An 18,660-nucleotide genomic window follows, 5' to 3' on the forward strand; every position below is an offset into this window, starting at 1 on the left:
AACAGGTAAACATTAACAATAAATAATCCATTAACAATTCAGCCTCAACATATGTTCCTAACAACAGCAAGTATCCAGTAACAAGTCAGCTCAACATATAAACACTAACAATAAATATCCATTAACAAGTCAGCTTTAGCATATAAACATGGTGGTCAGTAAATATCCAGTCATAAGTACCCAAGCTCAACATGTGCCAGATGAATAATAAATATCCAGTAACAAGTCACAACATTTAAATAGTGCAAAACAATAAATATCCATTAAGTACACTCAACAGTTAAACATGAACAATAAATATCCATTATCAAACAAGTCAGCTCAGCATATAAATATGAACAAAAGAATCCAGCAACAAGTCAGCTCAACATGGAAACATAAAGAATAAAAACTTTTACCTGAATATATTTATATATATATTATTATTGTAACAACTAATTTCAACACACTTCACTAGCATTTCTTTATGTGAAGGCTCTCTTTAAATTTGAATCAAATGTTATTTTAATTCCATTATGACATCCCCACAATTTCTTTCGTGACTTAAGATAAGCATAACACAAACCCGAATTATTAAACTTAAATTATATAAAATAAATCTTGCATATGCACACAAATTACCTAATGTTTTTATTAAAATTAGATCAAAATCTAAACTTAAACTTAAGTTTTCATACTCCAAATTTCATGTCAGCAAGAACATCTATTACGGTTCTTCAATCTATATAGCATACATAAAACATATATTAATTGCAAAGGAAAAACACATCTATTAAAGTTATTCAGTCGATGTATCATACATAAAAATACTCTGTATGAGGAAAATCACATCTTATGATTTCATGCTAAAGTCAACAGCTAATGATAACATGGTAATTTTGACTAGCTGACATATGGTAATTTAAACAAATTAATAATAATATGGTAATTTTGACTAGCTGACAATAATATGGTAATTTCAACAAGTTGATAATATGGTAATTTCAACAAGCTGATGATACTATGGCAATTTCAACAGGTTAATGACATATGGTAATTCAAACAAGTTAATGATAATATGGTAATTTCAACAAGCTGATGATAATATGGTATTGCCAACCAGCTGATTACAGTATGGTAATGAAAATTTCTTCAATTATTTTGGGCTCATATGTAGATATCTCATCTTATCAATTAATAGTAATATGTGACGTTTCATGTGGTAATCACAAATAAGAGAGAAATGTTTTACTTGTGTCATTTCATGATAACGTTCAGCTGTAAAAAACTGTAGTATCTAGCAAGGTCGCATAAGAAAAACTAAGTATGCGACTCACACTGTGACTCAACTGAACTCTACAGTTCTCTACTAATCAGAACAAGAAACACTTCCATTTGGTCAGTTTTAACATAAGTATATACACAACAGAAGCTCACACAAACTGATTTATTTGTATTTATGATCCCTGAATTTTGTTTCCACATTAGATTTTATAATTTACACATTCAAATACATGAAATTTTTAATAGTTTTTATTTTTCTTAAAAATCCTGAACTCTGCATTGAGGAGTAAACTTTCTTCAGACCAATGTCAGAGACTAATAAATGGCTACAAGAAGCGCCTCACTGCAGTTATTTCAGCCAAAGGGGTAACACTAGCTATTAGGGCGGGTGTCCTAACTTTTCCTCAGTTAGTATATGCATTTTGTAGAATTACATTTACAGAAGATCTTGAAAGTCTTTTCTTCAGTTATAATTGTTTAGTTATATTCCTATAATCTCTCAGTATTGTTAAAATTGAGATTAAATATCTATATATCCAAAATTTTGCAGCGTCAATTGACAATGATTGCTGTTTAACGGTTAATAAGTAATACACTAAAGTTCAATGTAATGTCACACATTCAATGTACTAGTAAGCAAAACCATTGCCTTGTAACTTAACAACTGCTGTAGCAACATGTACAAGCACACCCAGGAATTTATAAAGGGAAATTTCTGCCACAACTCAGGTCCAGTCAACAATATGCTAAAAGAGACTTACTGCGAACTACAATAGTAGCATTAATATTAGTGGCTGTCACTAGTAAGCAGCGTCAATTGACAATGATTGCTGTTTAACGGTTAACAAGTAATACACTAAAGTTCAATGTAATTTCACACATTCAATGTACTAGTAAGCAAAACCATTGCCTTGTAACTTAACAACTGCTGTAGCAACATGTACAAGCACACCCAGGAATTTATAAAGGGAAATTTCTGCCACAACTCAGGTCCAGTCAACAATATGCTAAAAGAGACTTACTCGAACTACAATAGTAGCATTAATATTAGTGGCTGTCACAATACACTGGTATTCTCAGTATCATTTTCAGTAGTTGTTTTCACAATCATGGAGTTATTTTCAGAGAAAATCTTGATTCTATCATCACTAACCAAGAGTGACCCATCCTTATACCTGAAAGCACAGAATAATACAATTATAGGTGTATTTAAGTTACCTGTACTATTACCATTTAATATAAATGTTTCCTGTTTTTTATAAGAGTTGCTGTATACTTAAAAAAACTACACCAGGACAAGAAGTACTACAGAACAAACCACATCAAATCTCCTGAAACAGAAAAACAATAAAAACAAGCAATATGGACAACAAACTTTTCTTTAAGATTAAACTGTACTTTCATAAAATATATCTAAGCAAAAAGGTTTTATAGACCTGGAGATAACCTAGGAAAGTTGAAACACTGTTCTCTGATTATCAATAAATGCCTTAATACCCATACCAACCATTCTGAAATACACTGTTATTTCAAGTGGACTTCTCACCATCAAGAATAATGTACTGTGTATGACAAAACATGAGATTCTTTGTGAACATGACGATGACTGAAGAAGGTCGAAACGTTGTTCGCTCCTCTATTAGTGCTTTCTCTACCCATACCAGTCTTTTTTAAATATATAATTTTCTCTACAAGTGGGTTTTCTTATCATTGCGGATTAATACTTTAATAAAAATCTCAAAGATTTTCGATTTATGATTCACACATTTATATAATTTGAAAATGATTTAGTAAGTTACTCCTATCTACACACATGTTATGTCATTCCTGTATCAAATTCATCAAGTTTTATTCTGAAGTATAACAAGTACAGAATACTATTCAGTTCAAAATGTATTGTTATATATGCTTTTCTTTCCCTGGAAAAAACAGTAAGTAGTCCAGAATGTAGATTTAGAAATTTAGGTGTCCAAAAATTATCTTGAGACACTTGGTTTAGTTACAATTAGAATAATGATTATACATGACAAATTACTACTACATAACTGAAATAGGTTAAAATTTATTTAGAAGTTTAGGCCATGAAAATTAATAAATACTTAACATATTCTATGTTGTTCAAAGTTTACTGACAACTAGAAACTTTCCAAAATTCCACTCAAAAATGTTAGTCATTTACCAAATGAAAACATCTTTAGAAAACACTAACTAACTACAACTAAGACATACAAACACTAGTTTTAACACATTTGTTTATCCTTTCAAGTGTCATTTTGTGATGCAGGAATATGTCATAATTAATTCCTCTCATTCTTTGACAGGTTGTTTAGGCAGAATATTCATAATGAAGCTTGGATTAATAGATGGAAACTTTCAGTTGTAGAAACACAACTGTAGAGAAGGACGTTTTGAAAGTCTCCTGCCTTTTGTCTGCAGAAGAAATGCAGACAACTTTTGAAATGTTGTCCTTACATTTGTGTTTCTACAAAAGGCAATTGCCATCCATTCAACTTAGTTTCATCACACTTTTTCTAGTACCATGTCTTTTCTAGATTGTTCCATTCAGTGCATGTCTTTCTGCTGGAAAACAGGAAACTTGAAATCCTTAAACAAAATTTCATCAGTTTCTTTCATGTCAATGCACAAACTTTACAATGATAAAACAATCATATAATATGAAATCTTACATAACTAAAAATACTCACCAAGTTACAGCAGAAGACAAGTCCTCAGTTGTGTTACACACTAGTTCTAAGGTTTAGGGAGGTTTGATAGTAATACCCTGTCCTGAAACTTCTTCAGTGTGAATCATGTAGGCTAATATATTGAAGAATATTTCATATAATGTAACTTCACACATGAACTTCATACAATAGCATATAAAATACATAAAACATGCAGTAACCTCAACATGGATTTAATATACTTAAAATACTTGAATAATTTTAAACATTTTTTTAAAATAAACTTATTTCGCAGATATAAATTTCTCTAGCAAAAAAAATATCAATTTATGATATATATATATAACACTACACCAAGTTTCAAGGTCTGAGTCCTACAAACATTTAGTTTTATCCACAATGTGTACACACATTTTAATACAAATACAATTTATATAGCAAAATAACTGACAGTAACTTTTTAACTACAAAGTTCATTTGTGAATACCTTAATTTTATTTGCTGTCAAGTACAAAACTGACTGTGAACTGGCAGTTCCTTACGTTTACTTGTTAACTGAAGCACTGACTGAAAATTGTGAATGACAGTGTGTAAAGAAACACATTAACAAATCAGTATTAGCTTCTGATCCAACCAAGCTACCTACATATACATCCAGTCAAAATTATAGCTAATTAAATATCTACTAGATACAATATGACTTATGACAAATATTATCTTCTGATAGACATGGCTACATACTTGTAAAGAAGTTACAAAACCAGGTGAGCAGTACAGCTAATTAATATATTCTTCTTCTTACATTTCTACTTATAAAGAGTAGAATGCACTATTTCACCAGTTATGTGCCCTCATTAACAATGTTTTCAGCTACATTTTCACAAACATCCAACAAACGTTCAGCCAACTTAGTCCTAACATGTATATTAAACCAATAAGGCAAAGCAAAGTCTATACAAATGCATAATAATAAAATTCAAAACTAATAACACCTGATGTTCACATAGTAACCCAACACTGTAATGACAGTGGCAATAAATAATACAGTATGCCATACAAACACACTACCTCTCAACTTGGATCATAACAATAAATAAATAATACAGTATACCATACAAACACACTACCTCTCGACTTGAACTATAAAAATAAATAATACAGTGTGCCATACAAACACACTACCTCTGGACTTGAACTATAAAAATAAATAATACAGTGTGCCATACAAACACACTACCTCTGGACTTGAACTATAACAATAAATAAATAATACAGTGTGCCATACAAACTCACTACCTCTGGACTTGAACTATAACAATAAATAAATAATACAGTGTGCCATACAAACACACTAACTCTGGACTTGAACTATAACAATAAATAAATAATACAGTGTGCCATACAAACACACTACCTCTCAACTTGGATCATAACAATAAATAAATAATACAGTGTGCCATACAAACACACTACCTCTCGACTTGAACTATAACAATAAATAAATAATACAGTGTGCCATACAAACACACTACCTCTGGACTTGAACTATAACAATAAATAAATAATACAGTGTGCCATACAAACACACTACCTCTGGACTTGAACTATAACAATAAATAAATAATACAGTGTGCCATACAAACACACTACCTCTGGACTTGAACTATAACAATAAATAAATAATACAGTGTGCCATACAAACACACTACCTCTGGACTTGAACTATAACAATAAATAAATAATACAGTGTGCCATACAAACACACTACCTCTGGACTTGAACTATAACAATAAATAAATAATACAGTGTGCCATACAAACACACTACCTCTGGACTTGAACTATAACAAGAAATAAATAATACAGTATGCCATACAAACACACTACCTCTCAACTTGGATCATAACAATAAATAAATAATACAGTATACCATACAAACACACTACCTCTCGACTTGAACTATAAAAATAAATAATACAGTGTGCCATACAAACACACTACCTCTGGACTTGAACTATAAAAATAAATAATACAGTGTGCCATACAAACACACTACCTCTGGACTTGAACTATAACAATAAATAAATAATACAGTGTGCCATACAAACTCACTACCTCTGGACTTGAACTATAACAATAAATAAATAATACAGTGTGCCATACAAACACACTAACTCTGGACTTGAACTATAACAATAAATAAATAATACAGTGTGCCATACAAACACACTACCTCTCAACTTGGATCATAACAATAAATAAATAATACAGTGTGCCATACAAACACACTACCTCTCGACTTGAACTATAAAAATAAATAAATAATACAGTGTGCCATACAAACACACTACCTCTGGACTTGAACTATAACAATAAATAAATAATACAGTGTGCCATACAAACACACTACCTCTGGACTTGAACTATAACAATAAATAAATAATACAGTGTGCCATACAAACACACTACCTCTGGACTTGAACTATAACAATAAATAAATAATACAGTGTGCCATACAAACACACTACCTCTGGACTTGAACTATAACAATAAATAAATAATACAGTGTGCCATACAAACACACTACCTCTGGACTTGAACTATAACAATAAATAAATAATACAGTGTGCCATACAAACACACTACCTCTGGACTTGAACTATAACAAGAAATAAATAATACAGTGTGCCATACAAACACACTACCTCTGGACTTGAACTATAACAATAAATAAATAATACAGTGTGCCATACAAATACACTACCTCTCAACTTGGATCATAACAATAAATAAATAATACAGTGTGCCATACAAACACACTACCTCTTGACTTGAACTAAAGCCAAAGTAGTAAATTTATTTAAACATATCTAGTACAGTGTGCCTAATGTTTCTCCAATCCTCCATAATGTATCTTTTGACCCTCAAAAATTGTTAAGAAATCCCAGTCTAACATCAAACAAGAGTGACATGTGTTAACTTATGCGACTTGTTACTGTTTAAACTGTGTTGAATTTGTAACAGTCATTTTACTAAAGAACAATCAAAAACTGATGTTGATGAAGACACAAAATACTATGTAAGAAAATAAAGTAACACCTGAACAGCATACCACATGGCAATATTAAGAAAAATAACACCTGAAAAGTATACCATAGACAATATTAAATAAAAATAACACCTTAACAGTATACCATATGACAATATTAAATAAAATAACACCTGAACAGTATACCATACGACAATATTAAGTAATATAACACCTGAACAATCCAGAAAACATGGCAATATTAAATAACACCTGAACAGTATACCATATGACAATATTTAATAAAATAACACCTGAACAGTATACCATATAAAAATACTGAATAAAATAACACCTGAACAATCCAAGAAAATATGACAATATTAAATAACACCTGAAAAGTATACCATATGACAATATTAAATAAAATAACACCTGAACAGTATACCATATGACAATATTAAATATGAGACAAATAAATTAATATGATGCATCTAACACTACCATTGTTTTCTAACTAACCACTGACACTTAACAAACACATTCAACTGGCTACAGGAAGGAATACTGTTACATCTTCTGTGTAAGATAATAAGGAAACACAATGGTGCCTGGAAAGTTACAGCATTTGTTATTAAATTCAAGGAAATAATTATCAAACCCTAATTGAACTAAACTAATGATGCGTTGTGATACTACATATAATTATTAACTATATTAATATGAGCTTAGGCCTACAAGAGATGAAGCCAATGGTAGTGAATGTACTACATTTGCTCACTAAACAGCATCTGAAGGTATTAAAGTGTACAGCTGTAGTAAGAATGTCACTTGGATGTTGTGTTTAAAATGTTTGTGAAATAAGAGACTGTGTTTCAATATTAACTTCTGTAATGGTGAACAAATTAGATTGTATCTAATTAGCTTAGAGGAATAAAAATTGTCAAATAACTTATTTAGAATATTCATGTTCAAGAATGGAAATTTTAAAACATTGAAATCAAAAGTATCTATTTGTTGAAACTTGTAATGTTTGATTGAGAATGTTTATTTCTATTGTGCTTTGTTTCTAATGGTAAAGTGCTTTTCTTGAGCAAGTTTACTCAAAACGATTAGAATGCCAAAAAACAACAACAGTGGTCTTGACATTTTCTCTATTTAACAGTAAGAACTACAAGCCAACAAATGTGCTCAAAACTGTAAGGGATCATTTCAAAACATACAGTGGCATATTTAGCCAGGAGCTAGAGGGGGCTCAGTCCCAGGACCCACAGTCTTAATTGGGGCCCATTGATAATTTTATCCTATGTAAAATTATATAGGATATAGGAGCCACAAAAATTATTAGCCCCTGGGCCCATACACAACCTTAAATTTGCCACATAAAACATATCCCATAACACATCAAACGAACTAGAACTTTCTTGGCTTTACACCCATAGCTATGGGAAAACGTATTTGTATCCTCCCCTATTTTATTTATGTTTTTATAGGAGACAAAATTTTCAGTAACAGTAGATAAACTATGTATATTTGGCTGATGTATGACGTAAGTTATGTGAGAAAAGTTGCCTCTTGGGGCATTTATTACACAAGAAAAGATAAAACTGTACATATACATCACCAATGTACACACACACACGTACATTTCTGTGCGCTAGCTAATACATGTGATCACTGAACGGACATACCAGCTAAGGCCGATGTTTTGTCTGGCTTTAACTAGGCCCAATTGTCAAACTAGCTTCTCTGAAAAAATTACATCATAACCACCATGCCATTTCTGATAAATTTCTCATTAGTATGACAATTGGACCTACATATAGTTTACTTTTAGTTATAATTTAAATGTTTATTATTTCAACAATAAATCCAACCAACTGAAGAAATATTTGCATACGGTTCTGTGATTTACGTCTGAATGAAGTTTACTATCTTGACACTTTAATTTGTTTGAACCATTTTAGTTAAGCTTAAGATGATAAAAAAAAGTAAAACTCGTAGCTTTATTTAAGTTAAGTAAAAGTAGAACTAAAACAATTATCTCAATGGGGCTTTCGCTATTCCTTTATAAGTATGTGAATTATTTAAATTTAACCCATTCACATTTCGGAATCACAATATGTAATTATACCGATAACGACAGACAAAGGTTTTTTATTTATATTATTAATACTATATTATTGTGAACTAAATAGCTATCAATTCAAAATTGTCCTCAATTAAAAGTATTCACCTAAAGAACGATAAAAAATTATAGATTACATTCTTCTTCACCCAGAATTTGGGTCTTTCAAACTTTTCTCACCTGCATCATCTCGAGGCACTTCATCATTGTTCGCACTCATTTCAAGAGTATTTCCAGGCACAAAGATGAGAGTGGAAAATATCAACAGAAAATTCAACAAAAACGTAGAATCCATCTTATTTGAAAACGAATGAATGACTGAAAGAATTTAAATTCTGAATAAGTTAGAAAAAAGCTTCTCTTATTGAAGAAAAAAGGCTATTTCATTGATATATTTACTGCGTCATAAAATTTATTACAATTGATGTATGTGATTAACCTTCCTAATGCCAAATAAATGATATAGCGTCAAAGCAACATGCACCCTCTCAATCGTAATACCTTAACGTCAATCAATCATTTAATAACCGATTTTTCTGGTATACCAGGTAAAAATTCCATACATATTAAAATAAAAAGCAATTTATATTGCTACCACATTGTCCCGTTGTGTTTTGTTTTTTTTAGAATCCGTACAAAAATTAAAAGCAGAAACGTATTGTTTAACATATATTAATATAATCTTCTTCTTGTTGTTTTGAATTAAGCACAAAGCTACACAAATGGCTATCTCTGCTCTGCCCACCACGGGTATCGAAAACCGGTTTTTTAGCATTGTAAGTCCGCAGACATACCGCTGAGCCACTGGGAGAACATAATCTTCTAAAAAACAAACACTTGTTAATATATATTAATATAATCTTAAAAACAAACTTGTTAATATATATTAATGTAATCTTCTTAAAACAATCTTAAAATTATTACACTCAAAACATTCTTTACTCAGAAACTACTACATGAAATACCCTTGTTTTATAATTTTTGTCAATTAATAGTGTAACATTCAAAATGTTATTCATACCTCTGGAGGCTTTCCTAGATGTTGTGAGAAAACCATCATGTTGATTAAAGTTTCAGCATTGTTACTATCCTGAAATTTGTCAGAAATAAGAATTGTCTGTAATTCTCCCCATCATTGCTTACTGGATATGTTTGTAACCAATAGAAAAGATATATCCTATACTTTATAACTCAGACAATCGTCTCTTCAGATTTAGTAAAGGCTCGAGTTTGCTATGACAGCATGACATATTTAGACTAGAACCACTGCTCTGAACAGTAATGGAATTTCTTAAAGCTATTTACTGTTTAGTTAGAAAAAATAATACAGTGATTCTGGAACGTTCTATTCATGTCCGATATTTTCTGTGTTCTAAAATGCATATTTTAAACCTACAGAAACTACTCTGAACAACTGACATAAAAAGAAAGGCTTACTTCACAATACAAGTGTGTGAAAAGTCATAAGAATATAGTTTGTGTTAAATTTAACAAAAATAAATGAAATGTAAAATATCGGAACATTGGTTTGTTTGGTACTAAAATTAAATAGAATATACCGAAGGAACACAGGCAGCCACTGCATGTTTGTACATGTGGCATAACTCAACAGCTTATTCACCTTAATCTCTCACCTTCGTTTGTTACACTAATTAGACAAAGTGCAAAAAGTAGTAAACATTAAAATTAAATGTATGAAACTGTTTACGATAAATTAATTATTTCTCACAATCTGCAGTGACTGACTGGTTGGTTGATTTGGTGATTCATGGCACAAAGCAACTAGGCTAGCCTATCTGCGCCAAACACCCGGTAAAAAGTTGAAGTCAAGTTATTAAAATTCATAAAAGAAAATTAAGGTAAAACAAGACAAAGTTTAATTTTTGAATTAAAAACATAAATAGCATTAAATACAATTTTTACATCTAGTCTACAGCAGTAAGAGAAAAATACAGTAACAGATACCGTAAAGCAGGGGTGTAGATTTTTTACACCCGATGGGGGGTGGGGATGATTTTTGCAACCACTTATGTGAACTGTTCAATTTGCAAATTAGTAACATCTGATTACGTGAGCCTGAAAGCTGTAAACAAGCAGTCACAGAGTAATCTTGTTGCCACGATACTTCAAGGTTTCCAGTAAGTTTGTATAAGTAAGGTGTTGTGAACATTTTTCAAAATGTTTATAAAATTAAAAACAAATGTGTCACAAATTAACTGCCACATGAATTTATTCCTGCACACTGCAAAAGATGGCCATTATACTTGACAAGGTTACTAATAACTTTCATTGGATGAATTACGTTTTCAAATATTAATAAAATTGGTAATTACCATTGATAAGTTTATATCTACTGAAAATCTGTTCATGTTGTTTGATAAAAATAATTAAAATGTCTTTGCGAACTCTTGAAAATTGCACATCAATACAATGTAGTACATAATTATTCATACTTTTCATTGAAGTAAGATTCATTTAGTCCTCTTGTCTACATGTTCCCAAACGTAGACCTCCTCTGTGATGATCTGTTTATAAATTATTTCATAATCTCTTCTATATTTATCTTGTCGACCTCATCTTTGTGAGTGTGACAAACTGTCACATGGTTGAGGCGGCACTGAGACATAGTTGACCTTAACCACGTCTTCAACCGTCTTAATGCAGAAAAGCTGCGTTCACTTTCGCAGCTGGATACTGGACATACAAGTAAAACTGTCACATGGTTGAGGCGGCACTGAGACATAGTTGACCTTAACCACGTCTTCAACTGTCTTAATGCAGAAAAGCTGCGTTCACTTTCGCAGCTGGATACTGGGCATACAAGTAAAATTTTCATGAGAAGAAACACTTCACTAAACATCTGCTGGCTTGTTTTATGCATTTTACAGTAAGCAACCTTCGCATCTTTCAGAGATACTGCTTTTGCTGTTCCTTTGAACATGCTCAACTGAAACTCGAGCCGTTGTGCAGAGATTTCTGGATAGAAGTTCATAACCGAGTTGTCAATCTTGCCACATGCGATCATGTTCTCAAGTGCCAGATATTGCCTCAAGTCATTGTTGTCTGCATTAAATCTAGTAGTCAGATGTTCTATGACTGTGTCCACAAATTCAAAATATTGGCTTCTGTAGTAATCTCTAGCTATTGCAGAATGGTGCACTGAGCCATCATCTGTGATCCTTCTGAGGGGTCTGCGAATGCGTGGTAGTTCAATAGGCACCATATCTACGGAGGTTACCTTTTCTCAGCTTCATCAAATATCTTGTTGTGATATTCCTCTGTTCGCAACACCCGCAATTGCTCAACTGTCATTGCAGATGCTACAATCATGCCAGATACTGTCGCTGATATGGCTTGGAATGCACGGTTTAGTTCCTCTAGTGCAGCTAATGGATGCTGAGCCATCAACAATCCTAAAACTATCTTTCCTTTGTCAAATCTGTCCAGCAAACCTCGTGCTTTCACTGCTACATCTGATTTTTCATTTGCTAATTCAGACAAAGAATCAACAATGTCACTGTAGTGATCATTAGCACACGTAATTGCAGATAGGCGGCACAACCAACGTGTTGGACACAGTGGGCGGATGTATTTAACTGGACCATTGTGGCTGTCTGATGATACAATATTTTCAAAGATTATCTTGTATTTGCCTGACCTCTGAAGCAAGACACCAAGTTCATGTACCCACTTGATAGAATCTCGAACACATTCACAAGCTTCAACTGCATGTTGCATTATTAAATAAGCCGTGTATTATCTGCAGTGAAAAAAAACAAAGCTGACGGTTGCTTCTCTTTTATTTTTGCCTGGCATCCACTGTACGTACCATTCATGTTAGCGGCTTCATCATAAGTTTGTGCTCTTAATCCTGACAGTGGTAAATTGAATCTAGTCAGTACATCAAGTATAGTCAAAGATATTGTTTCACCAGTTGTATTGGAAACACTCTACAAACCAAGAAATGTCTCATGGACGTCAAAGTTCTCATCTACGTATCGTACACACATTGCTTCCTGTTCGGCACCTGTAATATCTTGAGTACCATCAACCATTTATGCAAAGATTTTACTTTGCTGCACTTCATGTGCTATGTTCCTCATCATTTGATGGCTGAATATCTCCATTATTTCATTCTGAGACTGGGGTGATGTGAATATGGTTTTCTTTGACAAATAGGCCGTCAACTCAGGATCTTCCTCTTCCAGTAGCTTCATTAACTGCAGGAAGTTCCCTCCGTATCAGTATGTCCACGTAATGCTAAACCTTGACGCAGTAAGAAACGTAAACTTCTGAATATTTTGGCTAGACTTCTTTTGCATTCTTCCTGCTGCTTCTTTTTTCCATCATGTAGCTGGACAGTCACTGGAGTTACATCAAGTGAACCTTCTGAAGATATAGCGAATCTGTGCTGAGAGGAGGATTGGTGTTGGTTGCATTTCTGTTTTGCCTTTTTCCAGTTGCAAAACCGGTGGATATGAAGGTATACTCCACTGGCCTCTCCAATTTTCCTGTAAAAAGGCCTCTATTTTCCGCCTTGGCACAGTGAAAGCATATGACTTTTTGAGTCTGATTGTCGAAGTGCAGCCATGGAAACTCATCAAACCACTTGCCCTGGAAGTTGATATTTTGAGATTTTGCTTTCTGTCTTGGTATTAGTTGTACGTCTGGATGATATGACTTTCCACACTGTATCTGTGGAGTGTCAGATTTTTCATTACTGTACAAACTTGTTTCACAACTATCTGGTGGTTCATGATGTGCAATAGTTACACAAGCATTTTCAGACTCTTCCTCTGATAAACATGGTATTTTCTCTGTATGGCAAGTTTCTATTCCTTTGCTTGAGGTTGTTGGATTATCTGCATTATCACTTGTAATGCTAGTAACTGGCTTGCAGAACTGTCTAATACCAGAAAGTTTCAGACGCTTTCTTGTCATAATTGGAATCTGTTTCCCAGATGACTCAACAGGCTAAAATACAGTCTTTATTGAAAAACTCTAACGTACAATGAACGAAGATAGAACAGAATGGAAGTAGGACTGAACTGTACAATGTATTTAAGTCGAACGCGTGAACGTCACAGTGACTACCGAGCCGACTGACCGCCTGGGCATCGCTGGGACAATAATGTGTGCTAGTTACAACACAAGTAATTGCAAGTTTCTCAAAAAATACTTAAACAATCACAAATATATTATATTCCTGTTAAAGCTCATCAAAAAACAAACACGTTGTGATATAATGTCCATGAGCACGTCTATTAAATAAAAACACCTAAACAAAAACTATCAATACAATTCAAGTAGAGGCTTCAGGCCGTTGAAATCGCTCCTTTTGTGTTCTAATTATACAAGAAAATACAATATGTTTACAATCTATGATAAGAGAATATATTGTTCTTTTACCATAAAGTACCAGCACATTATTAGAGGGCGGTGATAATCTGAACTTTCATGGATTAATGAGGGTTATAAACACAGGTCTAATGAGCCCTGTTGTAAAATCGAGGCTGAGACTGAAGGGAGCGAAGGGGGTGCTGTAGGGCGCGTCTGGATCCGAGCGGCACGAACCTGTCGTTAACTGTACACTATGGTCAGTGTCTTCGGTAGCTAAGGAGAGTGAGGCGTTCGACAATAAAACTGGCTAGACATGCATAAGAACAAATGGCGGAGGAAAACCGCACAATATATACATAAGATTGATGCAGCTACAAGCTACAAATGGCCTGCCAGATCTAAATCACAGGAGTTTAGCTTAGGAGTTATATTTTCGAATTTCATTCTCTGTTCAATCTGTTGTGATGAAAATTTTACTTCATCTTCCACTACGTACAAAACGTAGGTAGATTCTGTGATAGTGCTTGCAAGCCTTGCATGTATACTTAGGCCTACTGATACTTACGAACTACAGCTTACATCGAAAAGCTTAGAAGCATGCCTATATAAAAGATGTACATTTCGGCTTCCGAAAAAGCCTACATCTAGGCTACATCTAATTCGATTGGTAAGAACACGAAAATCAAAAGAACAAACACAGAATTTGTAGGCCTGTGATGCAATAAAACAATTCAACAGACCAAACTGTAGGGGGGATGATTGTATGCATCATACCCCCCACCTAAAATAAAGGGAGGATGTATCCCCCATCCCCCCAGGATCTACGCCCCTGCTGTAAAAGACTTTTTGTATCATAATTATTTGTTTGTTTTTTAATTTCGCGTAAAGGCAATTGAGGGCTATCTGCACTAGCTGTCCCCAATTTAGCAGTGTTAGACTAGAGGGTAGGCAGCTAATCATCACCACTCACCGCCAACTCTTTGGCTATTCTTTACCAACGAATAGTGGGATTGACCATCGCATTATAATGCCCTCACGGCTGAAAGGGCGAGTATGTTTGGTGTGACGGGGATTCCAATCCGCGATTCTCAGATTATGAGTCGAGAGCCTTAACCATCTGGTCTCTAATAATTTGTATTGACATTTTTTTTGTTGTTACTCGCAATGTCACACAATGGACTGTCTGTGCTCTATGCACTGTGGGATTGGAACCATATTTAAGATTGCAGATTTACCTCTGAGACACCGAGAGGCCATCTCACTCTTAACAACACGTTGATCATTACCTCACAAACATAATTTGAAAACCCATATTTTACTATTTTAAAGTTTTATCATTTTAAAATGTTAAAAATTGATAAAGGTATCATATCAGCGTAAAATGGTTCTGCTAATTGTTAATTAAATAAAATTGTTCTTATACACAGATTTCTTTCTATTTTTGGAACAGAACGTCCTATACAAATGTATGCTGTTACGAGGATTTTACCTTTACTATTTGTATATTAATATATAAATGTCCAAAAAGCTTTACGAAAATAATTATGTAATAATGTAAGGCAAAAAATTTTCAATGGTCAAAATTGTTTTATGGAATCATTTACTTAATGCACATGATAAATTACTTAATGTGTGTGTATGTGTTCTTTTAGCAAAGCCACGTCGGGCTAACTGTCAAGTCCACCGATAGAAATCAAACCCCTGATTTTAGCATTGTGAATCCGTAGACTCACCGGTGTACCAACGCGGGACAAATCAGCATCTTGTGAAGCGAATTTAATATTTACTTCAGTAAATAAAAACAAAATTTCATAATACAGACGTTAACACTTCTCTTTCTTCTTGTGACTACTTTTACAGCTAATTGCTGTATTTCGTATTATTTATACAAATAAATACGCATTTCCTGTACTAAAAATGAATAATTCATTTCATTACAGTTACTCCATTCAGTACAGTTAATTTATCTTCAAATGATAAGTTTTTCGAGCGGGTTTAATTCTATTTACAGAGCAAAGTCACAACGTGCTATCTGTGGGGGAATCGAACCTCGAATTCTGAAGTTGTAACTTCACAATCTTACTGCTGTTCCACTGGGGAACGAACTAAGTATCTCTTCGCATTCAGTGTATCGTTACGGGATACAAAATATTCCCGTTTTCCATATACTTGATGTTTTATTTCTCATTTTAATAGAAACATTTTTAAAGCCCATGTGGTCAAACGATCCGCACAGAAATTAAAAGGTGATAATAGTCAATCTGAGAAAAGTCTTCTTTAGAAATTTAAAGATAATATATATATATATGTTAGCTTCTCTCTTTCATTTTTGGTAAGTAGGAAAGATTGAAAAGGCTGCTGGATATTAGAAAGTGAATTCTTATTTTTCAAGAGAATGATAACGATTGCAGTCGAAATTACAGATCAGTGAATTAGATATAATGTTACCTAAATTGTAAAGATTTTATATAAGTGATACCGTTTATTGAAAAAACAAGTTTTTTTAAGAAATCAATCAGTTCAATCGTTTGTAATTGAAATTTTCGCAAGTTCTACTACAATGAGCATTTTCAAAACATGCTATTACGGTATGCAAAACGTATGTTTTTAAGTTTGAAACCCGCACAATCTTTTGTTAGTACAAGCACCACGCAAATAACAGTCCTACTTATGTATTATAAAGTGTCGTTACCTCTTTGATGTTTCTGAACTATCCCATGGAATATGACACTTGAAAATTTCTTAAACTTGTTTTAATGGGTTTTTAACACCATTGATCCTGTAGACACTGCCTTCCATAGTTCTGTTAAATTTATTTATTAGATACACAGAGCAACTGTATTCGAGAAAATAATTTAATCACGAAATTATTAACATAAATGTAGAAACTGTGCTACACAACATTTTAGTGAGGTAATAATTAAATGCAGGTAGTAACTGTGCCACACAACATTTTAGTAAGGTAATAATTAAATGCAGGTAGTAACTGTGCCACACAACATTTTAGTGGGGTAATAATTAAATGCAGGTAGTAACTGTGCCACACAACATTTTAGTGAGGTAATAATTAAATGCAGGTAGTAACTGTGCCACACAACATTTTAGTGAGGTGATATTTAAATGCAGGTAGTAACTGTGCCACACAACATTTTAGTGAGGTAATACTTAAATGCATGTTGTAACTGTGCCACACAACATTTTAATGAGGTAATAATTAAATGCATGTAGTAACTGTGCCACACAACAGTTTAGAGAGGTATTACTTAAATGCAGGTAGTAACTGTGCTACACAACAGTTTAGAGAGGTAATACTTAAATGCAGGTAGTAACTGTGCCACACAACATTTTAGTGGGGTGATAATTAAATACATGTAGTAACTGTGCTACACAATATTTTAGTGATGTAATAATTAAATACATGTTGTAACTGTGCCACACAACATTTTAGTGATGTAATAATTAAATACATGTTGTAACTGTGCCACACAACATTTTAGTGAGGTATTAATTAAATGCAGATTATAACTGCCACACAACATTTTAGTGGGGTGATAATTAAATGCATGTTGTAACTATGCCACACAACATTTTAGTGAGGTAATAATTAAATGCAGGTAGTAACTGTGCCACACAACATTTTAGTGAGGTAATACTTAAATGCATGTTGTAACTATGCCACACAACATTTTAGTGAGGTAATAATTAAATGCAGGTAGTAACTGTGCCACACAACAGTTTAGAGAGGTATTACTTAAATGCAGGTAGTAACTGTGCTACACAACAGTTTAGAGAGGTAATACTTAAATGCAGGTAGTAACTGTGCCACACAACATTTTAGTGGGGTGATAATTAAATACATGTAGTAACTGTGCCACACAACATTTTAATGAGGTAATAATTAAATGCATTTTGTAGCTATGCTACACAACATTTTAGTGAGGTGATAATTATATGCATGTAGTAACTATGTTACACCACATTTTACTGAAGTATTAAAAATGCATGTAGTAAGTGTGCCACACAACATTTTAGTGAGGTAATTAAATGCATGTAGTAACTGTGCTACAAAACATTTTAGTGAGGTAATAATTAAATACATGTAGTAACTGTGCTAAACAATATTTTAGTTTACCAAAAGACTGGCATACAGGAAATCCATAATTAGTTAAATATCTGATTAAAACAGTTGTAGCAACTGTATTATATAGAATATTTTAG

At 33.0% G+C, this 18,660-nt stretch overlaps 1 protein-coding gene across 1 annotated transcript in view; it reads left to right on the forward strand.

Annotated features, from left to right (window-relative positions):
* LOC143244010 (basigin-like) overlaps positions 1 to 18,660 on the forward strand; it is a 428,663-nt gene that overhangs the window by 34,376 nt on the left and 375,627 nt on the right. The window lies entirely within an intron of this gene.

Source organism: Tachypleus tridentatus, chromosome 2 (assembly GCF_004210375.1).
Source record: "Tachypleus tridentatus isolate NWPU-2018 chromosome 2, ASM421037v1, whole genome shotgun sequence".
Classification (NCBI taxonomy): Eukaryota; Metazoa; Arthropoda; class Merostomata; order Xiphosura; family Limulidae; genus Tachypleus; species Tachypleus tridentatus.